Genomic DNA, 5,816 nt, shown 5'->3' on the forward strand with positions numbered 1-5,816 from the left:
GAAAACAGGTTTCCCCAGGCTGTCAATTTGCAGGTATTAAAAAAGTTAGAAATTGTCAGACTGGATTCCCAGGCTACCATACACCAAACAATTACGAAAAACACAGTAAAAAGTTAAAACACGACTATTTTTGAAAGTGGTGGCGCTATCACTCAAGTGATGGCGCTATACAGTAGTGGTGGCGCTGTTGTATATGATTAGTGGCTGATATATTCACGTTTAATATATGAAAATGTCAGTCTGCAAGCCATGGAAATTTCTACAGTAATCGATGTAATCAACCTATCCCACACTACACCCAAATTACGTTACTAGACAAAATACATGTAGTAATCGCTACATGATCGCAAAATAATCTACATGTATATGGATTCAGATTGTACATCTAAGCTCTATTGATTAATCATATTTAATTGATTGGAATTGAAAATGTACTGTATTCACTTTTCAGAAAGGTCTTTTGTTTACAGTGACATGCAAACGACGTATGAAAACAAAGGGGAGTAACTTTCAGAATCTTAATAATTATAACAAATAAATTCTACACTATCTTCAAAATATTTCCTGGACACAAATCTTTGTTTGAAATAAAAGTATTGCTACTATTGACCTGAATTTAAAGTACACTTACGTTTGTATTTAAGTAGAATATTTAAAGGTTAGAAATAATTCTACATAAACATTTTAAACAAAGGAAAATATTTACTTTGACTACAAGAATCCCAAGGGTCTGTGAGTACTTTGTTCTTTTTTTGGATAGAGAATGTTTTATAATGGTAAGTAAACTATGATCGTGTTTTTCTTTCTGTAATAACATAATTCCTTGCAGGAAAATTATCAATTAGAGAATGTTGGTGAATGTTTTGTTCCGGATGCGTCAGCAGTTCGTATTATTGAATGCCGTAACAGCGCCAACACTACTGTATAACGCCATCACTAGAGTTATAGCGCCACCACTTTTTAAAATCCTGGTATATTTCTTCTAACCCGAGATTCTATTATTCATGGTGTGTGCGTATATAATTATTTATCATTTCTACACCATTTGCATGCGCAGGTATGTTCTTACAGTGTGTCTATTCATCGGAATGGTATTCGAATACTGGCCGATATGAAAATGTGCCACTGTCAGATTCGGGAGAAAAGCTCCTGACACCACAATTTGCATATTATTTTAATGAAATCACAGCCAACCTGTAGTAAAAGTGTTGTTACACGGAACTACATTCTCCGATTTTCGAAAAAAGTTCTATCAATGAAAATATAAGATAAAATATAAATTTTACTCACGTGTTTACAAGTAGAAACGGGCGATAGCTGCACCACGGAAATGTCGATAGCTCTTTTCCTTATCACCCGAATTTGGTGGTGGCGCTAGCGTTTAGTAGCCGTGTGTTATTCAAAAACTAAAAAGCACGATAAAATAGAAAGAGTGGGAATTCCACAGGTCATTCAACACGACAAAAAATGAAAATGTTGCAGGCTCGGTGTGATTGAGCCTGTTCATGGACGGTAGTGGAAATGCATGCTACCGTCCACGCCCTCTAGCCCCGGATTGAGTAGAACTCAACATTTACTTTTACACATGTTACATGTACCAAAAACTATTTAGAGACATCCACAGATGTGTTCATAACCTTCAATGATACACTAGTGTGTAATTCCATGAAATATCTTTGATTAAATTTTCAAATATGAATTTAAGAAGCAGTTTGACCTACATTATAGCTCATAGTTTTGGGTACAGTCATATACTTCTGTAAGCAGAATAGTTCGACAATCTGTTATTAATGTACATAATTATAAATTATATGACTGATAGCTTAAAGATAAATGAGTCAGTCCAGCCAAAACATATTAGAAGGGTTCGGGGGCATGATCCCCCGGAAAAATTTTGAATTGTAGAACAGCGCTGGTGGATTTTGATGTATAATTGGATATAATTTCTCCTACCTTATACACACCTGTGTGGCCTATCTGATGTAACTTCAAGCAAACATTTCTGATATAGTTCACCTATATTTTTTAACAATAATTACTTTTAGGAAAAACAAAGTTCATAAATATCTAGAAATAATGCATTTCTATAACTACGAGACCTCTCCATAATACTACAGAGACCAGGTTTGCGAGCGCAGCGGGCAGAAAATTTCTTTTAAAATGCTCTGAATTCTAGCCTTCAAAAATGTATGCTTGCCGTTTTTAAGGTTGGTGCGTTGGCTGCACCCCTGAAATGTACGTATGTATCCCAGAGTGTAGGAGTTTTTTTTTCAAAGTTGGAACCTAGGGTGGGGAAGACTATGGAAGGGGAATTTATATTTTTGATAGAACCCAATTCCCCCCTGCCCCATCCAGCCCAGAATATCAAATATTATGACTCGCTTCTTTTGTTTGATATTTCTATCTTGCTCTGTTTGATGTTTAAAGTTTGCTCAGTCTTCTGATTATTTCTGGGTACATTGTAAAAGGCGGTGTTTATATATACTTACCATATCTCGAAGTAGTGTTATTTCCTGTTCCTAGTCTATGTTCTGTTTATTCTGAGAGTCACCGGCTTCATGCGCTCGGCAGTCTCCGATCATAACACGCCAGGACATCTTTGTTCGACTGTAATGTAGGCTAATTCATAACATTCGTCCCATGTTGATCCACTGTTACAACCACCAGCACTGACAAATGAGCAGAGTCTATCTGCATCTGACGTTAGATCTTCATATTTGATCAGATATAAGTCAGTATCATAGTCACCGTGAGCTATTACATTGTACTCCCATACGGATGTCAGGTATTTTAGATTTAAGTAATCTAATCATTCCACGCATTTTGTTCTTCGCGTTTTCTAGACAACTGTACATTGAATATGTTGAGTCGAAAGATATAACAATGTCAAACGGTTGTTACTCTCTTCCATTTCTTTCAAAAGTCTGAAAAAGGCAAATTGGAAATAATCTGGAAGTATTTAAACAAAAGTGTCTATTGTGATAGCTCTAGTCTTGTTTGCTATGCTCTGTGCTTCAGGAAATCTACCCTAACCTTTTTTTTGTAATTGTTTTGATACTGCTGTTACCTGTCACAGACTGGGTTGAGTGTCTACTTAAAATGTATTGACCAAAATTAATAATGCCAAATATACGAATTATGGACAAGCATCCATACCTATAAGGAAATGATAATTTATGTAACGCTGGCGTAATACATATTATATAAAGTAATGTATACAGAAATACATTTTTTTATGTTCACGTCTTTTTACGCTGTTTTTTCTTCTTATTTATTGACTGCGATTTCGTTTCCAATAAGATATAAATGTAGTTTTTGTTTACAATTTATAATGACTTTTTTATTTATTGACTACGTGCTGGGTTATAAAATGCAATGATAGAATTACAGTATAACCTCTATTGTGTACACATACGAAACGCAAATAAAATGTTTAAAAGACGTATGTATTTTCTGTTAAAATGACCAGTTTCTAAGAAATAGTGTTTTTCTCTTATTAGACTATTTAACATTGCTTTGTACGATATGGATACACGAGGGATATTCGAAAAGAAATGCGAATAAACTTTGCATTTGTTTGTCCTTTATTTTAGGTAAATGTTTGGAACACAGTTGTATATGATTGACCTTTTAGTTTTATTCAGAACAAATTTTACCGGAATCAAACAATAAATACCTTTGCTACGTAATTAAGTAGTTTGATTTGCCAGAGTCTTTGTATGGATGGCTAAAAAATGTGGTTGCGCTCCAAAATTTAATAACCAATCTTTGTAAATCTGATCAAGATTTTATTTTTGCAGATGTCTGTGTTCGTGAGGAAATGCCCCACTCAAACTTGACACCGACTCTAAACATAGGCTTATCATAGTATAGAAATATATAAAAACCGGAACAGGAGTTTTCCTAGGAAAATAAACTTTGGAATGAGAAAACAGTCCTGTATATTTTAATTTTGCACAATTTCAAAAGAAAACTGTCGATTTATTTTGGTTTTTAGGACTTTTGTGAAGACTGAAGTGTACAATTAGTGACAATTAAGGTTTAAATACACATACTGACACTACCGAAATTCAAATTAATTTAGGAGTTAATGTAATAAATACCTCAACAATTTATTGTCAAAAAAAAAGGATGTTTTATAGGAATTCGTTTAGAAAGTATACAAAATCTTACAACACCTTAATTGTTTTTTAGCAAACCATGTTTTAGTTGTAGTTACCTTTTATGTTAACCCGAACATGGGTAAACATGCCTCCTTTTTAGCTGAGGTACTGAGTAGTTGCTAACGATGAGACGAGAAATCATATAGTCAAAATGAATAGGAATTTTTAACAAAATGTAGAGATGGTACCTACCCAAGAAAATCTAAGGGGAACAACTATGAATTGACCAATAAAATGAAGCCAACATAAAACACTGGTCAAAAGTGAAAGAAAGATCAGTTAGGTCCATTTTCCAACAACTGATCAGGCAGACAAAATATAACCTACATTTGTTTAAATCTCTTTGTATTCAATATACAACATGCACACTTTTCTCGTGGCTTACACTGACAGTTATTTTATATGTTGTAGTGAGGCCCTGATAGAAAGTTTAATAGTACTGCATGAAGATAAAGTAAAATAATGCATAAATTCCTTTAAAGAAATTTTACGACATTAAGAAACGTTATTAAGTTTTGATCTTTTAGCCAAAGTTATTTATTGTTCTCAATGATGATACATTGTTTTACACAAAATTTATATATCAAAATGTAAAATGTATATATCCAACAATGAGAAATAACAAAAAAAAAAAATTAAATTGGTATCTCGTTTGTGTAACAAAGTAGCTAGACTGCTTATATTCATCACTTCAATGGATCATTTTGAAAGTGTTTCTTATGCTTTAGTCATTTTGAAGCATTTCTCTAACTGTTCAAGAGTACTTTGCTGCAAATAATGTAACACAAAAAGTCATTGTCATCAAATAAAATTACAATGTTTAAAGGTAGTGGTTGTAATTACAACATTTTTAAGGTAGCTGATAGGTAATGACTCTATGCAATTATTTTAAGCAATTCAACATTCTCTGGATGGAACTATCACGATCATTGCTTTCCATGAAAAACGAATAAATGCTGAAAAAGCATATGGAGATTACTTTATTTGATGATTTCCGTTACAGGTGAACTACCTTAAACAAACTATAACTTAAAGGTGTTTTATTTATTGTTGTAAACAAAGTAAGCGGGTAACTTCAGATATTAACATTAATTTACAACTTAAACTGTTCACACAACTTGAAAAAAGATTTTTGTTGGGGCCTCTCATTTACAATTATATCAACAATTATCACCTGAATTGAGTGCATTTATGAATGGAAAATACTGATGGTAAAATGGTGTAGGGGTTTGTTTACATTATAAAATCTTTAATAAGTTCTTTCAGGTAAATTTTTGGTATGGTTTTGGTAAGCTTACAATAAAGAGCATGTCATTCTCTTTCACTCAGATTTTTTTCATGAGTTTTATTCTCTTGGATTGTCTTGGAATTTGACTTTATTAAAAGACAAAAGTAAGTTCAGTATAGGCTCTTTCAAAGTATTGACAGTAGACTAAACTTAGCGCTATACTCTAATGAATTTATTTAGCTGTGGAAACTTTTGATATATTATTTAGCTGTGGAAACTTTTGATATAGACTATAATCCTAAAATCATTGAAAAACGGTCAATACAAGAGTTGTCCATTTTGCCTCAGATATTTTGAAAAAGTCATTTTTAAATATCAAATATTTCTTTTTTTACATGGAGAAGAGGAAAACCATAAATATATTT

This window comes from Mercenaria mercenaria, unplaced genomic scaffold, assembly GCF_021730395.1.
Source record: "Mercenaria mercenaria strain notata unplaced genomic scaffold, MADL_Memer_1 contig_4747, whole genome shotgun sequence".
NCBI classification, from domain to species: Eukaryota; Metazoa; Mollusca; class Bivalvia; order Venerida; family Veneridae; genus Mercenaria; species Mercenaria mercenaria.